Source organism: Panthera pardus, unplaced genomic scaffold (genome assembly GCF_024362965.1).
Source record: "Panthera pardus isolate Hobbes unplaced genomic scaffold, ASM2436296v1 HiC_scaffold_24, whole genome shotgun sequence".
Lineage (NCBI taxonomy): Eukaryota > Metazoa > Chordata > Mammalia > Carnivora > Felidae > Panthera > Panthera pardus.
The window spans coordinates 94,713,729-94,735,633 of NW_026526810.1; the positions used below are offsets into that span (position 1 = coordinate 94,713,729).

A 21,905-nucleotide genomic window follows, 5' to 3' on the forward strand; every position below is an offset into this window, starting at 1 on the left:
AAGACTGTTTCTACCCCTTGGGGTCTTACCAGGGCCCCCTTGCACTTATCTGTTATTGGAACGGGCAAAACCTGTCCCAGATTCAGTTGTCATTCTCAGATTGACCCACTGTGCTTTCTAGTAAATATCTGTTTCTTTTGGGGGTTCTTCTGTTCTCAGGTCCATCAAATAACCCATTGATACCCTCTTTTCTCTCTTGCATAAACTCTAATATCATGGCCTGTGGTTGTTAGTGATTTTCCTCCACCTGCCTGTATTTTGTGGGGTTTTTTAATGTTTATTTATTTTTGAGAGTGAGAGAGACAGAGCGCGAGCAGGGGAGGGGCAGAGACAGAGGGAGACACAGAATCTGAAGTAGGCTCCAGGCCCTGAGCTGTTAGCACAGAGCCTGACATGGGGCTCAAACTCACAAACCATGAAATCATGACCTGAGCCAAAGTCAAATGCTTAACCGACTGAGCCACCCAGGTGCCCCTGTATTTTGTGGTTTGTGAGGATAACTTACCATCTTATTTTGTTGTAAATGTTATCCTATGGGTTTTTTATTTTACTTTCCAATTTCTTTGTTTATATGTAGGGATTTGAGAAGACCCAAACACTATGCTGTCACTTTTAGATGCTGACTATAACCTTCAATGGATTGAAATTTGATTAAAAAATTTTTTTTTTAATGTTTATTTATTTTTGAGAGAGACACAAAGTGCAAACAGGGGAGGGGCAGAGAGAGAAAGAGACACAGAATCTGAAGCAGGCCCCAGGCTCTGAGCTGTCATCACAGAGCCCGACATGGGGTTCGAACCCATGAACCATGAAATCATGACCTGAGCCAAAGTCAGACACTCAACCGACTGAGCCACCCAGGCATCCCTGAAATTTGATTATTTTTATATTATACATTATGTTTTTTCAATTTTAGTATATGTGCTGCCGAAGCGAGCACACATTATGTTTTTTCAAAACAGCTGTTCTAAAAATAATTTCAACCTTACAGAAAATTACGAGAACAATACAAAGCATTTTAGTTTACCCTTTACTCAGATTCTCTAATTGGTTGTTAACATTTTACCATATTTGTCTTATCATTTTCTTTTTCTCTCTCAATTATTTTGTATAGTACATGGTAAAACCTGGTAAAACCATTAAAATCAAGAAATTAGGGGTACCTGGATGGCTCAGCCTGTTGAGTGTCTGTCTGACTCTTGATTTTGGCTCCGTTCATGATCCCAGGGTCATAAGTTCAAGCCCCACCTCAGGCTCTACATGAGCATGGAGGCTGCTTAAGATTCTCAATCTGTCTCTCTCTCTCCCTCCCTCCCTCCCTCCCTCCCTCTCTCCCTCTGCCCCTCTTCTCTGCTTGAGTGTGTGCATGCCCTCTCTCTTTAAAATTAAAAAAAAAAAGGAATTAAAAATGTTACAATACTACCATTCAATCCATTGGCTGCATTCAAATTTCACTAATAATATACCATATAATCACTCTTTCCTTTCTAATGCAGGATCCAATAGGAGATCATGTGTTGTATTTAGTTGTCGTATCTCTATTCTCTTTGGAGCAGTTCCTCAGTTTTGTCATGTCTTTCATGACATTGACTTTTTTTTGGAAGATAATAGGCTAATTACTTTATAGAGTATCCTCAATTTGAGTTTGTTTTATACTTATTATGATTAGATTCAGGTGATTCATCTTTTGGAAGGGATATCATGGACATGATGCTATGTTCTTCTCAATGTATCATCAAGAAGCAAATTAACAAATATTAATTTGTCCCATTTCTATCAGTGTTGACTTTCATCACTTTTTAAGGTGTAAAATTCATTGTAAAATGAATAAGTACCTTGTACTTATTAATCAATAAGTTACTAATATGTATTTTGTAGAGAGCTACTTTGATAGTATGTAAACATCTTATTTCTCATTACATTTTCACTCAAAGTTTTAGTGTCCATTGTTGGTTCCTCCCTGAATCAATTATTACTGTAATGGTTGACAAATGGTGATATTCTAAGTGCATCATTTGTTCTACAGTTATTAGTTGGCATTGTACTATATGGTAAAACTTTTTGTTCTTATTCATTCATTCATTCATTCATTCACATATATTTATGTCCAGATGGATTCATGGATTCCTGTCTTATTCAATTGGCCACAATTTGTTGCTATTCTTTTTTATTTTATGTTTAAGTTGCCTCAGATTTAGCTAATGGGAGTTCTTCAATCTGGCTCTTGACCTTCTAACATATCCTCATCATTCTTTGAGTACTCCCTTACTTTCATACTCAACAGGATGTTCCAGGAACATATTGTACTTTCCCTGTGCCAGTTCTGAATTCAACCATTTCTCCAAGGAATTTTGTATCCTTTTAGTGGAGAATGATATTCAGAAGTCACCATCTGGTTGTAAGTGTGCTCATTGCTACTAGGGGATCACTTCTTTTGGGTCTAGTTTTCTCCCTTTCCCTGTTGGTAATTGACAGTGAGAAGTCTGGCTCTCATTATCTCAATATACTTACTTCATCTGCCTATATGTAACCAATCTCCTGACCTAATTGCAGATCAAGGTATCTACCCCCATTGAAGCCACTGTGTAGTAGAAATGAGGACATGCCCAATCGGCCAGCCCCATTGCTCTTCTCATTATAACTTATGAATTATATCATACAATTCAGATGAGATACTTTTTTTCTTAATACATTCCTATTCTTTATGCAAAAAAGAGTATATATGAAATTTGAGGCTCCATGTATATAATTTATTGTAATTTTAAAAAATCAATTTTACTCTAGAAATTAATCCCATAAATATTATAACTGAAATTTTTATGTGAAATTTCTATCTTTGTGAGTTTGTTGTGGCACAATGTTCTCATTTGCTCAGCTGCTTTCTGAATGCACATCTAACAATTTGATAAGAGACCTGCCTAGCAGGGGAAAAGAAATAGTAAGAATTTTTAAAAATTCAATTAACCACAAAAATCAGTTATTGTGTTAAAAAAGTGATCTTAAAAAGCTAGCGAAAGTCTCACATCTCATTTTTAACTCAATAAATGTGTTTCTACAATACTAACCATGTTATTGTAAGCTTTGTTATAATTAATAAGTTTTATCTGAATGAGCGTTATTACTCATGAAGCACTTAACTATTATCTCAGTTCATCTTTTTTCAGCTCTTCGAAGTAGTTGATATCATCTCCATTGCACAGATAAGATTGCAGGCTTATCAAGGTTATGCAACTTGTTGATGATTGTCCAACTATTAGATGGCAAAAATGGGGTGTAAACACAGTTATTTTAGTGCACAATCTATTGTTTCCTTTTCACCATTTCACTCCTCTGAGTTGGGAGTTTTTCCCTCATCTCACCCCTGTCCTATTTGCCAGATTACACATGGATAACTGCTTTCCCAAATAATTCATTAGCCATGTAACCTGAGTTACATAATGTAACAACTGAATGACTGATCATGTAACCTGAATGACTGATCATTCAGTCAACTCTTAACAGATCTCATTTCTTCAGAGTAGTGGAGAGTGCTTTTCCCAATATTTATTTTCCCCTCATTCCATAGTAATAAATGGTTAGCCAGGAAAATGGTCACCCAGAATAAAGTTCATTCTTGCTTCAAATGTATCTCTTTGCCCCTTCTTATTTGTTACTCCCTCCATCTTGCTGCCTGGAGCAGAGATCCTCCCTTGGATAATGAAAATTAGGGCTGCATCCTAGAAATGTCACCAGGGTGGCAAGCTAGAAGTAGAGTCCTGGGTCCCAAGGACTTTATGGATCAGAGCTGCTGTACCAATCCTGTACTGCCAAGTTCCAGAGACAGAGAAAGAACTTCTACCTTGTTTAAGCCATTGATATTTTGACTTGCTCAATTATATCCTAATGTATACATCCAGTACCCATCTGCAAAATTCTAGTTATTTACTCAACATTCATTTAAGTCCTATTATGAAGCAGCCTGGTGGCTGAGTGAGATTGCCCACACACCCCAAATATAGATGGTGCCTTGACTGATTTAAGGCTAGTCTGGGTAATTTCAACATGCGGGACTGATTGGTTCAGTCATGAGTGCCCAAACCAACCACTTATGGCATTCCCTTACGGCCCCAGTGGTTGTTTCAGGTATTATAAAATAATGTGAGGCTTGAGAGAGGCTCCCTCTCCCCAGAGATGTGACCCTGGATATAAAGTATATTGCTTTAGAGAAACCAGGCTGAAGATATAGCTGGCTTTTGGAGGAAGGTAGAATCAAGAAAATTACAAGGAAATGGTGCTTTCCCTCAGATTGGGCCAACCCAAAAGCCTGACCAACTTGTGGTCTTCTCAGGAAAGTGAGCCAAAAAATTTCTTGTTGTATATTTAGAGCTAATTTGAATTGGGTTTTCTGTTAATTACATCCAAAGACCTCTTAACTGATATACCTTTCAGTGGCTTCAGTATTATATCAATACCCAATAATGCAGATCAACATTTCTAAAGAAGTATTTTTGATAGGAAGCCCTAATTTAACAAAGCTTTTTCACACTGTTTAACACTGTTGCTTTATTTTCTTACTTTATTTTCAAAGTCTTTGAAGGATAATCTCAGAAAGGCTGAAGAGTATGATTAAAATTTGAAAGTATAGTTTATCATTTCTGGAAACACTCTGTTTTTCTTATGTTGTGTCATTCCTGTATTTATTTGCCAATTTCTCAGGTTACTTTTGTACTGGCTTGTTTCCTTTCCTCTATTTTCTCCTCTAGCCCTTGAAGGTAGGCATGTCTTAAAATTCGGTCAAAAAGCATAAGAGACTGTTAAAAACTGAGAACAAACTGAGGGTTGATGGGGGGTGGGAGGGAGGGCAGGGTGGGTGATGGGTATTGAGGAGGGCACCTTTTGGGATGAGCACTGGGTGTTGTATGGAAACCAATTTGACAGTAAATTTCATATATTAAAAAAAATAAAAAAATAAAAAAAATAAAAAATAAAAAAAAAATAAATAAATAAATAAAAAATAAAAAATAAAACTCGGTCAAGATGGTACTGTAGTTGTCCCCAAGCAGTCTTACCACTTAGAGGCAGGTCAAGTTCACACAGTCTGAAGGAATATACAAAGCAACCTTTTACTTCTAGCATTGGAGATACAGGAGTGACTCCTCTGTTTTCTTCTATCAGTTTCTGCTCCCCAGATTCTCTCCCTGGTACCAGACCTCAACCTCTCCTTCCCCTACCTCCTTGTCAGAGAAGCTTCCTCCCCTGAAACTACAGAGTTTTGTTTTATTTGGTTTTAATCTCCCTTTCTCCTGGCTCTGGGAACCCATTGCTTCCTGTGCCAATTGTCAGTCTTTTGACCTAGTCAGGTTTCTTGCCAGATGGGATTGGGGTTTCCAACCCCAGAGGCTCCAGATGGAAAGAGGAAAAAGAGGCCTTCTTAGTGGCCTGCCTTCAGGTTGTGGTGTCTGTATAATAATTAGATCGTTCAGGGTCCTTGATTTAATATGAAGTCTTTCTCAGAGGTGCTTCTCACTCTCCCGACTTCAAATAGTCACCTTCCCAATTCATGTCTTGGAGCCCTCTCTTTGGATCTCATGCCTCCGTTTCTTCCTTCACCAGGAGGCATGGTAGCCACCTAAATGCAGTGTACCTAAAACCAGACTAATCCTTCATCTGAAATTAGCTTTTTCTCAGAAGCCTTTCTATTTTTTTTTCATATGAGGTATAGTTGATGCACAATGTTAATTAGCTTCAGATGTACAACACAGTGATTCTACCATATGTTGTGCTGTGGTCACCATGGGTGTAGCTGCCAGCGGTCACCATGCAACAGTATTACAGCACTATTGACTGTATTCCCTATGCTGTACCTTCCATCCCCGACATTCTCTCAGCCTCTTAATTTCAAAACTTTGAAGTTGTCCTTATCTGCTACTTTCTAGCGCATTTACCCTACAACCAAATTGTAATTTCATCCCTTGTGATGTATTCAAGGAACACTACCCTGGCACAGATCTTCACAATTTCATATCTGGATGACTACACTTAATGTTCTAACTTGTCATCCTGTCTCTAACCCTCCAGTCTGCTTTATGTGTGAATCCTGAAATATTGCCTTTCTAAGAATCTTTAAAGACTCCTTTAAACCTTTATTCCCAGTATTCAGGCCTCCCAGATTGGTTCTTTACTCAGCTCTCCAAACCCATCTCCCTCCACTTGCTTACATCAATCAGCAAAGTGGTACACTCATTTCTTCCAATGGCCATGTTCCCATCTTCTTTGCTCATATCCTTCCCTTTCTGAAATGGCCTCTTCCTTCTTACCCATTGTTTAATCCCATTTCTCCTTTAAGGCTATGCTCAAGTTCTGCTTCCTCAAAGAAGTAGTTGCTGAGCTGGTGTATGGAGGTCCCCTTTCCACTCTTTCTTTCTTTCTTTCTTTCTCTCTCTCTCTCTCTCTCTCTGTCTTTCTTTTTCTTTCTTTCTTTCTTTCTTTCTTTCTTTCTTTCTTTCTTTCTTTCTTTCTTTCTTTCTTTCTTTCTTTCTTTCTTTCTTTCTTTCTTTCCTGGAGTCAGATGTGTATCAGGCCAGCCTAACAGAGGACATCCAGCCTTCAGCCAGTGCAGGAAATGCCTGCAAGATGTTTGACCTTATCCCTGAACAATCTAATTATTATACAGACACCACAACCTGAAGGCAGGCCACTAAGAAGGCCTCTTTTTCCTCTTTCCATCTGGAGCCTCTGGGGTTGGAAACCCCAATCCCATCTGGCAAGAAACCTGACTAGGTCAAAAGACTGACAATTGGCACAGGAAGCAATGGGTTCCCAGAGCCAGGAGAAAGGGAGATTAAAACCAAATAAAACAAAACTCTGTAGTTTCAGGGGAGGAGGCTTCTCTGACAAGGAGGTAGGGGAAGGAGAGGTTGAGGTCTGGCCCCAGTGAGAGAATCTGGGGAGCAGAAACTGATAGAAGAAAACAGAGGAGTCACTCCTGTATCTCCAATGCTAGAAGTAAAAGGTTGCTTTGTATATTCTTTCAGACTGTGTGAACTTGACCTGCCTCTAAGTGGTAAGACTGCTTGGGGACAACTATAGTACCATCTTCTCCTTTCTAGAATGTGAATACAATGTATCAGAGCGCTGGCTGGAAATAAAAGGCATACTCAATGGGTTTAACTGAAGAGTTTAAAAAGGGACTGGTTTGGGGCAACTGGGTGGCTCAGTCAGTTAAATGTTCAACTTTGGCTCAGGTTATAATCTCGCGGTTTGTGAGTCTGAGCCCCGTGTCGGGCTCTGTGCTGACAGCTCAGAGCCTGGAGCCTGCTTTGGATTCTGTGTCTCCCAATCTCTCTGTCCCCTCCCCTGCTCATGCTCTTTCTCTCTCTCAAAAATAAATAAACATTAACATTTTTTTTAAACAAGGACTGTTTTCAGAGGGGTGGACAGGGTTAAGGGACGAAACAAAGGCTAGATTGACAATAGCTGTTAAAACCATAGGTCTGAAGAAGCAAGGAAAGTGAGCAGTGTCAACAGAGACCTGAGGAAGAGACACTACCCAGCAGTAGCTATGGCCATGGAGTAACACAGCCCTGCCAGAACAACACAGGATGGTAGGGAATGAATTCCCATATCTCTCCCTTACTCCCATTATTAGAAGTACTGCTTCTCTTTGGCCATTCCCAGTGGAAAGCCATAGGGTAAGGGAATACAGAGCATGCATTCCGTGGGGGCCATCTTTCTAAGGCACAGAAAGCAGGACAGAGAAGAGCAGACAATATATCTGTGGTGAGGAGACAGACCCAAAATACCTAGCACATTGGAATTATAACTGTTTGTCCTCTGTTCTGAATCCCATAACTTTTGCTGCTTATTTCAATTTTTGACAAACATCTCCTGAGTGCTTTCCAAAAGTACTTTGGGATGATAATCAAACGTGGGTCCCTTTAAGAGCTCAAATCTGGTGGACAAGCACTGGACACTTAGAATTTGCCATACTTTTGGTGGGTGCTTTCGATTGCACATTTTCAGATTGCAGGTGCAGATATGTGTTCAGATCCTTTTCTTATGATGTGAGATTTATATCAGTTTCCATATACAACTAGAATGTTGGTCCAGATACTGTGGCAAATCTAGTGACAACTCAATGGCTTTTGCAAGAATTATCTCTGAATCACGTAGTTGTGGCTCTTTGTTCTCTACTCTTGTCATTCTCCATTCTTGTAACCCTACTTTCTCTGTTAACTGTTGACCTCTCTGTGTGTCTCACTCTCAGATTCCCTGAGAAGATTAAATTGTGCCAGCTTGTCCCTCTCTGTCCCTATTAAAACGAGTCCTTCTATAAGCCACTTCAAAGGGTAACTTTTTATTATGTTTAGTCTATAGATGAAGCACTAACGCCTGAGTAGCCAGGTCACATGACATAAGTATGGCACCTGTAATTATGTCATTAATGGCTGTCCAAAATCTTCTGAACATTCTCTCCCCATAATCCTAGTTATTCATGGTGGAAATCCTGTCTTTTTCACATAGAACCATTTCCCTTCCTCAGATTTCCTTCTTGTTGGGGTGCAGAAATGCGTTGTAGATTCTGTTCATCAGACTTAAGACTTTGTTGCAGGGGCACCTGGGTGGCTCAGTGGGTTAAGCATCAGACTCTTGGTTTTGGCTCAGGTCATGATCTCATGGTTCATGCGATCAAGCGTCATTTCAGGCTCCGCACTGACAGGGCAGAGCACTCTCTCTTTCTCAAAATAAACGAATAAACTTTTTTTTAAAAAACTGTTTCAAAATGGAGGGGAAGAGGGCAAGGGTAGGGTATGCATTTTGCTGGTGCAGATCCTGGCAAAGATAGTGTGGTTCTGGAGCTGGTGGAGTGAGCGAGAAACAGAAGTAGAAATGAGCATTCACTTCTGCCTTTACTCTGTATCCAAGTTCCAAATGGCCTTTAGCCTCCCTGAAGATGAAGCCTTTATACAAAGAAAAGGTCATCAAGACAGTTGTGGACATCTAACAGCCAAGGCAAACTTTTTAAAATGCAAAGGCTTTCTTGTGTCTCTGCCATTGCCAAAGGAAGACATGACCTGGCTTTCCTGCTGTTCTGGGAGGAAGATGAGAGATGGGTAGGGAGAGCCCAGTGCACAGCTGGGTCCAATCTACATCAGCCAATTCCCAGCTGACCCTAAGATACATTGAGCTAGTCTAGCCCATCCCAGCCTGCATCAGTGGACCCCAAAACACAGGAGCAAGTCTAAGCAAGCTCAGCAGTGTCCAGATCAGCCAACCCCTAGGTAACCAGCTGAGATCAGCAGAGCTGCATATCTCCTCCCTGTTAAAATCAGCCTGGGCTGCCTGGGTGGCTCAGTTGGTTGACCATCTGACTCTTGATTTCAGATCAGGTCGTGATCTCGAAGTTCATCAGATCAAGCCCTGTGTTGGACTCTGTGCTGAGCATGGAGCCTATTGTATTCTTTCTTCTCCCTCTGCCCTTCTCCCCAGCTTGCACACCCTCTTTCTCTCTCTCTCCCTAAAAAATAAAAAGAAATCATTAAAAATATGACTATGAATACAAATACATCATTTCCCATAGCAATCCATGAGTATCTGGGTCTGGTGTGCTGTTTCCTGCCTGTGCTGCCACCACTTGGCACAGTGGACCAATGTGACACAGAGAATCATGGCTATCACTTTGCCCCCTCAGAATGCCAACACTTTGCTGGTTACCTCAGACTGAAGGGGATACCAGTAAGCATCCAGCCCAGAACCAAATGGTTGCTGGCAATAGGCACAGACCTCAGTGGAGGTGGGGAAGGGGAGACTGTAAGACCTTGGCCAACAACTTTCCCTTTCTTGAGTAAAATTTTATTCTGAGGCCCTGGAGGCCTCGTCTTGCCCACAAAGGTCACGGAAAACTCCCCATTCTCAGCTCCCCTCCTGAGTTTATATTTGGCTGGCCTTTTAAAGTGTATGTGTGTTGGGAAGGAAGGTGCTAAAGGGGTTATAAAGGGCCCCACAATGGGTTTCAACTTACTTTTCTAATTTACCTTTGAAAACTAAGGAAGAAGCAAGTGGTATTTTCAGTCTTCACATTTCAAGACTGTACAGTCTACTTGTAAGCAAAGAAAGCATTATTTTCTTTTTTTAATGTTTTTTAATTTTTAAAAAAATATTTATTTTTGAGAGAGAGAGAGCCACTGAGCATGAGTGGGGGAGGGGCAGAGAGAGAGGGGGAGACATAGAATTTGAAGCAGTCTCCAGGCTCTGAGCTGTCAGCACAGAGCCTGACATGGGGCTCAAACTCACGAACTGTGAGATCATGACCTGAGCCGGAGTTGGTCGCTTAACCGACTGAGCCATCTAGGCACCCTAGAAAGCATGATTTTCAAACTATTTCCAGCACATAGTGCTGAAATGTTTGATGGCACAGAAGCCCTTCAGGGTGCAGCTGTTCAGAATGAGGATGATTAGGGGATGTTGGAATACTGGGCCATGTGACAATCTCCTCAATGTAGAGCCTAGTCCTTGAGCCATATAGGGGATCCAAGCCTTGTCCAGCTGAATGAGCAGCTCAATCTTGTTGACAATCTGTTGGGGGAAGGGAGTGGATTGAGTGAAGGGACGAATAGGTGGAGCACAGAAGATTCTTAGAGCAATGAGACTATTTTGCATATATTACAATGGCGGATACATATTATTATACTTTGTCAAAACCCACAGAACTACAACACCAAGAGTGAACCCTAATGTAAACTGTGGACTCTGGGTGATGATGTGACAATGTAGGTTCCCCACTTGGAATAAGTGTATTAATTTGGTGTCCAATGTTAATAATGAGAGGGTTGTATATATGTGAGAACATGTTTTAGGGAGTTTTCTGTACTTTCTGCTCAATTTTGCTGTGAACCTAAAACTGATCTAAAAAATAAAGTTCATTAATTAAAAAAATATATTAAACCTATTGAAAAGTTGCAAGTACAGTGCAGATAACATTTTATCCTGAACTATTTGGGAGTAAGTTGCCAACCTGATGCCCATCACCCCCAGATACTTTAGAGGGTGTATGTAGGACATTCTTCTACATAGTCCTAATATAATCATAAAAATCGGGAAATTGACATTGATACTACTACCTAATCCTGAGACCCCATGAAATTTCATCAATTGCTCCAGTAATATCCTTTATAACAAAATAAAGGATACAATTCAGGAAAAGAAGAAAAAAGAATTTAAAGGCCTTGAATCAATTTTAATGGGTGTCATATCTGAGGAAAAATAATCAGAAATATGAAAACTGGAGACCATTAATAAAGAGCTGAAAATTTCCAACTCTTTTCTTGGGCTTAAAGATTCTGAGAAAAGAATGAAAAGAAAAGAAAGCTAAATGTTTAAAACAAGTTGAGCTGATGATTGACATTATAAGAAAGATTCAGTCTTCAGAAGATGCATCAAAACACATAAAGGTGCAAGTAGCTACAACGAAAACAGCCTTCAATATACATGACAGGAGTGAAAATCAATTTCAGAAGCACTAAAAGATGCTTTGAATGAGAGTTCTGATGTTCAGGAAAGCATAAAGCTGTACTCACAAAAAACTGAAGAGAAGAGTGGCCAGATGAATCCAACAAAAAGAAAACATTAGAAAATGCTCAAGTGCACATGGGGCAACTTCTAAATGGTAGAGAATGTCAGAGCAAGACTCTAGCGAGCATGTGCTGAAGATGGGAGATGGGGCTGCCCTTCTTGGAAAACCCAGCGCAGATGGTGGGAACTTGGACCTGGATGTAGTGACTACATTAGAAAATGACCACCTCTTAGAAGATGAACAAAAGGAGTTTTGAAGAAATGGATTGAAACAGCTGAATTAAATACTTATTTAAATCTCTCAGGGGTGCCTGAGTGACTCAGTTGGTTGAATGTTTGACTTCGGCTCAGGTCATGATCTCACAATTTGTGAGTTCGAGCCCTATGTCAGGCTCTGTGCTGACAGCTCAGATCCTGGAACCTGCTTTGAATTCTGTCTCTCCCTCTTCTCTGCCCCTCTCCCACTCGTGCTCTGTCTCTCTCTCTCTCTCAAAAACAAATAAACATTAAAAACATTAAAAAATAAAACAAAATAAAATCTCTCAATGAGGGGTGCCTGAGTGGCTCAGTCGGTTAAGCGTCCAACTTCAGCTCAGGTCATGATCTCATGGTTTGTGGGTTCAAGTCCCGCATCAGGCTCTCTGCTTACAGCTCAGAGTCTGGAGCCTGCTTCAGATTCTGTGTCTCCCTCTCTCTCTGCCGCTCCCCTGCTCATGCTCTGTCTGTCTTGCTGTCTGTCTCTCAAAAAAAAAGAATCACTGCTATAGGGCCATGGATAGGTTGGCTAACTGGCTCTTGGGGATGAGGGTGGATTATTCCAGGGAGCTATCTATTCCAGCTGACTATCTATTGTGTGGTGTAAATACTCCCACCAAGGCCAATTTTAAGTTACTAATGTGGAGCTAATGGGGAGAAATGTGCATAATCAGCTCTCAGGAGCTCCCGAGGGCCATTCCAACACCACCTTTAGGGGTTCTTGACCAGGAAGTTACACCAAGGGGTAAGAAAGCAATATATTATATCTCAGGCTTTTTACATACCACAGATTCAATTCCTCAGAGACTATAAGGAAAACCTAACATTAATGATCTACCATTTCATCAGCTTTTGCTTGTTCCACTCTGTTTTTAAAGTTTTTTAAAGTTTATTTTATTATTTATTTTGAGAGAGAAAGAGAGAGAGAGTGAGAGGAGCAGAGAGAGAGAGGGAGAGAGAGAGAGAATCCCATGCTGGCAGCGCAGAGCCCCATGTGGGGCTTGAACCCACTAACCATGAGATCATCATGTGAGCCAAAACTGAGAGTTAGAGGTTTAAAGTTCCTGAGTCACCCGAGTACCCCAACTCTGTTTTTGAAACTAAAATTTATTTTAAAATATCAGTCTTATATAGGATTATTCTTGTTTTCCACTTTCCTAATAATATTTGAAATTAGCTCCTTTTTGAAATAAAAAATTTTCTGAGGCATATCAGTCTTATAACTAGAGTAAATTCAGTCTTTGGTATATAGAAATAAACTTTGAGTTTCAAATGTCTCCGGTTGTGACCACTGTCACAATAGTACATATTATGGGGGAGTGTTAAACAGAAACAACTGATCCTGACATCATCTAGAAATAGAAGAAAAGGAAAAAATTCACTTGTGAAAGTCATTTTTAAATAAAATGCATTTATGGGGTGCCTGGGTGGCTCAGTCAGTTAAGCATCAGACTCTCGGTATCAGCTCAGGTCAGGTTTGTGGAAGCAAGTCCTATGTCAGGCTCTGTGCTGACAGTGTGGAGCCTGCTTGAGATTCTCTCTCTCCCTCTCTCTCTGCTCCTCCCCTGAACATGCACTCTCTCTCAAAATAAATAAATAAACTTTAACTAAACTATACTCTCCCTTGAATTATAATCCTTTAGAGCTTATATTTAAGCAACTGTATAATCACTTAACAGATAAAGCAGAGAAGCTAAATAAGAGAAAATTCAAAATCACGTTATAAGAGAGATTTAAAAAAATGCTGTTTCTGGATCAATAGAAGAGACTTGTTAAATAGCAATACAAAATATAATACACTACCTAGAAATCATATAAGATGGAAACAATTTGCTAATAAGATTCATACTTTTGTAGTGTGCATTTAGAAAACCTGTCTAAGAATTATACTCCTATTAAGTTTCTGTTTGAGCTACTGTATAATCAACTAAACAATAAAACCAAAGGAGGAAAAAAATTCATTTTAAAAGACAAAAACCTCATGTGTTCCTGACTTATTTTAATGAACTTATTAATAAAAACAAAAATACTGAAATACTAACTATGCAATTAATTTTCAAGATTCACATTTTAAAAATCTATCGTTGTAAAACATTATCCTAAGAATGTATAATCCTATTAAGGTTCCATTTGAGCCATTGCATAATCACTTAAAAGAAAAAAATCTAGGGGTGCCTGGGTGGCTCAGTTGGTTGAACATCCGACTTCAGCTCAGGTCATGATTTCACGGTTTGTGGGTTCGAGCCCTGCATCAGGCTCTGTGCTGACAGCTTGCTCAGAGCCTGCAGCCTGCTTCAGATTCTGTGTCTCCTTCTCTCTCTCTGCCCCTTCCCTGCTCATGCTCTGTCTCTCCCTGTGTCTCAAAAATAAATAAATGTTAAAAAAATTTTTTTAATCTAATTTGCTTTAGTAGAGTGAAAAAAAGTAATCAGCAGTAGTCTTGGATCTTCAGAAGTGGACTCATGGAAAGCGGGATTGATCATTTCAGAAGGTGATTCATGTTGCCTTCATGCTATGTGGACAAGAGACTGAGTCTGGCCTTGGTGCAGACACTTTTTGTGGCCAGCAAAGGATGTGCTGGGTCGGGAAGTCCCCAGGAGGAGGGTGGAAGTGATTCCTGATGACCTTCAGCCTCACCTTCCAAAATAAGGGGAAAATAGGGGACCTCCCTAGGAATTTCCCTCTGTCTCCTTTGCAATATCCGAACCCTGACAGGAGGATGAGGGGGAAACTGTCTAGGTCAGAGGCTCCCAGTTCAGGTGGGATGTTGAACAAAAAAAAGATCCTGAACCTGTGTCAGTGTGAACAGCACCAGTACGAGTTCTGTCTTGCTCCTGGAGGGGGTCTGTATGGATGGAATTGGCCTGATGAAGGGACCCCTTTTCTGGAATCCTGACCTCGTGGGAGTATCATCTTGTCCACATAGGACATTTGACTCTGGATGCCCACATCACAGATGATCCTTTTTCCTCAGGAGTCTGGCCATCCAGAGGATTCCCTAGTGATCCTCTCAGGCCTCTGCCAATGATCTCATTTGGAATGTAAGGAAAATAAGGATCTTTCCCCAAATGTCTCAATGCATGTATTTTCTCTTCTTAAATTATCAAGATTTATCTCAGCCAACAGAACTCCCAGCAACGATTATCATGAGCCTTTCTTTCATGGGGAAATAAACTAGCTTTGATAATAATCAGAAATTCTTTTGAATTTTTCTGGAAGAATTTTTGTTTCTATTTTATAGGTGTTCCACTCTTCACACACATGGGTGATCTTCACATCTGCTTTAAAAAGGCTCTCCTCTTGGGGTGCTTGACAGGCTCAGCTGATGGAGGGTATGATTCTTGATCTCAGGGTTGTGAGTTCAAGCCCCATGTTGGGTATAGAGCCTACTTAAAATTAAAAAAAAATTTAAATATATATTTTAAAAAGGTTCTCCTCTATCTTTGCAGGGTAAATTCTCTCCATATCGGCTATTTAGCGGAAATTAATTTCTTTTTCTTGATACAACTCAGAAAGAAATTTCTGCCAGAGCTTTGACCTTTCCCTTTAAGTGTTTTTTTCTAAAGGCAATGACACTCACTTGGAGACTTCTAATATGATCTTTAAATGCATCAATTATCTTCTTCAGTTAATTTAGTGGATATTTGAGGGGGGAGTTCCTTGAGAGATTTTTTTTTTTTTAATTTTTTTTTTCTCAACGTTTTTAATTTATTTTTGGGACAGAGAGAGACAGAGCATGAACGGGGGAGGGGCAGAGAGAGAGGGAGACATAGAATCGGAAACAGGCTCCGAGCCATCAGCCCAGAGCCTGACGCGGGGCTCGAACTCACGGACCGCGAGATCGTGACCTGGCTGAAGTCGGACGCTTAACCGACTGCGCCACCCAGGCGCCCCCTTGAGAGATTTTTAATGTTTATTTTATTTTTGAGAGAGAGAGAGAGAGAGAGAGAGAGAGAGACAGAGCATGAGCAGAGGATGGGCAGAGAGAGAGGGAGACACAGAATCTGAAGCAGGCTCCAGGCCCTGAGCTGTCAGCACAAAGCCCAACGTGGGGCTCTAACCCATGAACTGTGAGATCATGACCTGAGTCAAAGTCGGACACTTAACCAACTAAGCCACCTAGGCACCCCGGAGGTGATTCTTAACCTTCCTTGTGCATCAGAATCACAAATGCCTGGGCTCTTGCTCCCAGAGATTCTGATTTAGTTAGTTGGGGTGATACCTGACATCCTACTTTTCAAAGCTTTTTAATGTGTAGCCAAGGTTCGGAACCACTAAACTTTAATCAGACTTTGATCTGTTTATTGTGAAACAGACCTTTAGGTATTACCTTAATAATTATTTAAGGAAAAACAAACCGACCTCATCAAGTCCTGAATTCTTATCCTCTGGGACCTCTCTCCCTGAGGCAAGTAAAAACAGTATGGGAAAAGATTGCCATACACAGAGACTGCCTTACACAGAGCTACAGGCATTTCACAGCTGGAAATCCCTCCTGAGTATACTTGGCTGTTATTCACTCTCCTTACCATTGGGTATCTAATAATTATCATAGAATGGTTTCTTTATGTTGGATGCTGCTTTAGACATAGGTCTCTGGTACTAACTTGTTTTAAATAAATGGTTCCCTTTTTTTTCCCCACAAGATTTTAAACCCTAGGCAAAATAAAACATTTTAATTGTTATTCAGCTTTTTGTTTAGAGCTTTGCTGAGTAAACAGAGTAACAATATGTTTGGAATTTATTTTGTGTGAAGCATAGGGGTCAAAGAATTGGGTACTTGGTAGGGTGGCCATAGACAGTGGCTTTGCCACAGCTCCATTAAAGACACATAATGGAATCATGTGGGTTTCTCCTTATATATGCCTTGGATGCTAGGAGCCTCTGTGCTTCATCATTCAGTGGTACTGCTCTGTAATAGGTTAGCCATATGTTTCTGTGCTTTCTTTGTGTTCAGTTCTGGAGAGTGTGGAACCAACTAAAAACTCATTAATGTAATTTAATAATTTTAAGATTAACATAATTTACCTTTGACGGCAGTGTACAAATTGCAGTCCAGTCCAGGATAAGGCCCAATGGGTTAACTTAAGACACCAAGCTCTCTAGAGAGAACCTATAAGTCATTTCACTTTTGAGAGGGTATTGAGGAAAACGTGAGCCTTTGGAAAGGCCAGCAAGATTCACTCTTTCCAGCCACAAAGACTAGTTCACTGCTTGGGGAAGGACCACAGAGCTCTGACCATTGAAGGGGGCCATTCGCTTTAAATTAGTTCCACTTATTAAAATTGACAAGTTTGGCAGTTCAAGTATCATTGCACTTAATGAAAAAAAATTTCCCTCTGAATATTTTGACGTAGTAAATGAAATTGTTCTCACAGATCATTCATCTATTCTCTGATTCAATAAATCCGTAGTATGTGGCCTTAAGGAGCTCACAGAGGGAGAAGGCAAGCTCTATTAATAAATTACATTAAAATGTCTAAAGTGCAATAGAAAAAGTGGAACAAGGCACCATGAGATCATACATGATAGGGATGATTAATTTTGTTTACCTTTAGGGAAGAAGTCATAGGGGCGATGATATTGTAGTAGGTGGATAATATGTTTGTGTGAACCATGGCTTGCCTTTTCTCTGGACAGCTTGATAGCAATGGTGGAAACGTAAAAAATGAAAATTACCAATTTCATTCATTTTATGCTTTGTATAGCCTTTGAAAAAAGAGAGGCTTAGCCAATAATTTTGAAGCTTGAAACACATTTTTTTTTTCCTGTGATGTCCCAACAGGGCCTCTGTTATCCGAGCACAACTTCCTCCTCAAAGCAGGAAACTGGGAATCAGATATGACAACATACAGAATAACACATATGTAAAAACATACTTAGGATGTTTTTGAGAAGTATTTAATGAACTTAAGAACAGGACTGTTACCACACATATCAATCACACATTGGTTTTATTCAGAGTGGAGGTTTACAGCTTTGCTGTTACTACAAGTGTAAAAAAAGATAACTGCATGGTGCCATGCAAAAGTAGCCTTGGAGTAGCAAAGAATGAAGATGACTCAGAAAGGGATAGGATTCTAGGATGCCTGGGTGGCTCAGCCAGTTGAGTGTCTGACTCATGCTCGGGTCATAATCTCATGGTTTATTGGTTCAAGCCCCACGTCAGGCTCTGTGCTGGCAGTGCAGAGCCTGCTTGGGATTCATTCTCTCTCTCTCTCTCTCTGCCTCTTCCCTGCTCATGCTCCCTTTCTCTCTCAAAATAAGTAAATAAACATTAAAAAAAGAAGAAGAAAGGATTCAAATCTACATTCAGTACACAGAGACTTCAGTGATAGTATGTGTGGCTCAAGGGGAGTCTTACCAAGAGGAGTCTTCTCTTTAGCTAGTGGTGACTGTAAAAGTCAAGCTGTTTGGTAAGAAAGTCAAGAAATATGGGAGGTTATAGTAGGGGAAGAGACCAAAGAGGGAAGGAAAGCATACAGAAACTTAGGGAAGTTCAGCAACAGTAAAGGTAACAGATGGCAAAAGCCATGGGAGCAATGGAGCCTTAAGGAGCATGTAATCTTAGTGTGAAAATGCTGGCTCTGGAGTAGCTCTGGACAAGCAGGAACACTCACATGCCCCTTCCTTTTATAAGGCCATTACTCTACCACTTTGAAAACACACTTTGGCTCTATTGGAGGGACATCTAGGAAAAGGACAAAACAGGCTCAATTTACTTTAATAATATGTGTATGTATTACTCTTCAGATCTTGCTGAAGGTGTCTTGCTGAAGGCACACACAAAAAATTACACATAGCTCAGCAGTCTCAGAAAGAGGCAAGAAGGTGTGGTGAGAAATCAGTGGGCTTCTATTAGAGTAACAGTTAACTGTGGAGAGGTGTGACAGAACCCATACAGTGGGCATTCAAAAGAAGCCAAACCACTGTATACGTTTCCAAGGAAAATCTGGTTCGAGTATACTATTTAATTGATAAAACAAATGATTTTTTCAAGGAAATGCTGGTAGCTGAGCTCTGTACTTTTTGAAAAGTGTCTTTGATATTTCAAACAAGAGTAGGTATTAAAAGCATAGCTATACTTGGTAGAAAATGTCAGCAAATCCTAAAACTGCAGAATAAGTTGGTGGCTTTTTTAAAGAACTCATTTCTGAGCAAAATCTCTCCCTTGGACCATTTTAGCAAGCTGATGTAACTAGGTTATTTTAGCCAGGCAGTCTCTTTTTTCCTATAGCAGGTGCATGTGAATTAGGTGTGTAGAACTTAGGAAGAGTAAGGACAGACTGGCTAGTCTTTTGCATACAGGCTCCCTCAAATTAAATTTCAATGATTGGAAAATGTCATTTTCTTAAAGAGTTCAAAATGTCACATGAGGGGCGCCTGGGTGGCGCAGTCGGTTAAGCGTCCGACTTCAGCCAGGTCACGATCTCGCGGTCCGTGAGTTCGAGCCCCGCGTCAGGCTCTGGGCTGATGGCTCGGAGCCTGGAGCCTGTTTCTGATTCTGTGTCTCCCTCTCTCTCTGCCCCTCCCCCGTTCATGCTCGTCTCTCTCTGTCCCAAAAATAAATTAAAAAAAAAAATGTCACATGAGTTTCTATTCCTTTATATAAAGAATACAAACTCATGCATTAACAAAGATTCTGTTCCCACCAATTTTTATCAACTTCTGATATCATTAGTTTAAGATTATTCTGGGAGCATAGCAAAACAAAATTATTTTATTATCAGACTATTGTTGAGCTTGCTACCAAACAAGTAGGTTAGTGTCTTCACCTTTCCATTTTATTTCCTATACAACCTCCCCAAATCTATCTATCTATCTATCTATCTATCTATCTATCTATCTATCTATCTATAGATATGCAAATACATATGAAAAAAATATAGGGGCACCTGGGTGGCTCAGTTGGTTGAGTGTCCGACATTGGCTCAGGTCATGATCTCACAGCTTGTGGGTTCGAACCCCGTGTCGGACTCTGTGCTGACAGCTTGGAGCCTGGAGCCTGCTTTGGATTCTGGGTCTCCCTCTCTCTCGGCCCCCTTACCCACTTGCATTCTGCCTCTGTCCCTCTCAAAAATAAACATTAAAAAAAATATATATATATATATGAAAATGGATATTTATATTTGTATGAAGATATTTTCAGATACTTTCTAATGTTTTTAGAAAGTCCTATGAAATAAATAACTTAAGTAGTAATAGAATTGATTATCTCATATAACAAGAAGGCTCAAGGTTAAGTCAGAGGTGTAATGATGACATCAAAGATGCAGCTTACTTCTACCTTTTTGCTTGGCCATCCTCTTATGCTCTCTTCAGCTAACAACTGTCATGATCCCAAGACTGCAATCACAGTACCAGACACCATGTACAAATGCAATGACATCTAGCCGTGGTAGGGACTGTTTCTTTTTGTATGTTTCTCTTTCATTGTTTGTAAATATGGTTCTACTTAGGAAAGTAATGCATTTCAACAGACAATGAATATCTTCCTTTAATGGTAAGAAAAAGCCTTTCCAGAAGTATCTTAGTAGATTTCCCATTGTATTTTATTAGCTAGATTTGCATCACAGACCCATGCTTGAATACATCACTGACCAAGGAGATTGGGACCACACTGATTACCTTAGAGCAACATCTCTTGACCTTGGTACTATTGGTGTTTTGGAAGAAATAATTCTTTGTCTGGAGGGACTAGTGAACTGTACATTGTAGAATGTTGACCAGCATCTCTCGTTTCTCCCTACTAGATGCCAATAGCACTTCTCCCAAGATGTGACAATCAACAATGTCTCCAGACACTGCTGAATATACCCTGGGAAACACAGTCAATCAATCACCCCACTGAGAACCACTGACTTAGGTCAATGATAACTTACTCCATGGGTCTGGGCTCACCAACCCTGAAGCACAAAGAAGGTCTGAGATCAGGATTCTGTTAACAAGGAAGAAAAAGGAAATTGTTATTTGAGAGGCAGTCAGTGGATAGGGAGCCCCATTCCCTCACCCCCCGATTTTTTCTTGTCATTTTTCAACAAATAGATCAGGGACTTACTGAAAATATGAAAGATATAAAAATGAGTTATCTGATATTACTCAAAGAATGCTAGTTCCTGTCTAAATGCCAAGTGGATAATATAAATATCCTTATAGCCAATTGGTAATCTAGAAAATATAACCAGGGATAATTTGTGTTGAAGCACCAAAATTATGATTGGTTTGTTGGTTGTATTCTACAGGATTTAGATGTTCCTACTTTTGTCATGTTCTTGCAGCATTACCTAAGATTCTGCCATAACTCAGGTCCTATATCTAATGTTTAAGACTTTCTACTCTTATAATTTTTATTTGTCATCCATTGGTGATCAACACTTGCATCTTGGATTAAATCATTTGGTACGAAAAAGTGTGAATGTTTAAATTAATTCTAAAGCCATCTATTGAGGATCTTTTGTGTGCCAGGCATGAATACTATGAAGGAAAGTGACAAGACTGAAATACTGCATTAGAGAGTTAGAGACAAAGCTCTTTGAGGAAGTAACATTTCAGCCAAGACAAGGGGGAGAATGGAGATAGATTGAGGAAGGGGACCTGTCTGATTATATAATGGGCTGTAGGAAGGAGTTCTGATTTTATGGTAAGATCAGGAAGAAGAATGGACTTGGGAATGGTGTGTGTGTGTGTGTGTGTGTGTGTGTGTGTGTGTGTGTGTGTGTGTGTGTGATGAACTGCTTCCCTTTTGCCTGTTGTGGTTTTGTACTTGGAATGTAGCATGATTTTCAGCTGAGTTTTACTCCTTCTGTGCTATAATAATTTGTGGGATATGCAAACCTTTATTCTCCTTTTGTGATTTTTTTTTCCTTTCCATTTCTTAAGGCAGCATTGCTACTTGGCTTCTAGTCTCTCCAGCACAACTTAGGCCTCCTGGGTCTCTAAGAAGCCCCAACCTCTGGCTTTAAACCTGATGTTCCCACATGAGTGTCTTCAGGATCTAGGTCTATGGCCTTTTTTGGACCATTCCTTTTCATCTTACTCCATTGGCTGTGGAGAGAACATCTCCTGGGGAAAATCCCACTAGGAAAATTCTTCTGGGAACA

At 40.1% G+C, this 21,905-nt stretch overlaps 1 non-coding gene across 1 annotated transcript; it reads right to left on the reverse strand.

The window, feature by feature from the left end:
* Positions 1 to 778: 778 nt before the first annotated feature.
* Positions 779 to 863, reverse strand: TRNAQ-UUG (transfer RNA glutamine (anticodon UUG)). The gene has a single exon. It is a non-coding gene; the product is annotated as a tRNA-Gln (tRNA).
* Positions 864 to 21,905: the final 21,042 nt, after the last annotated feature.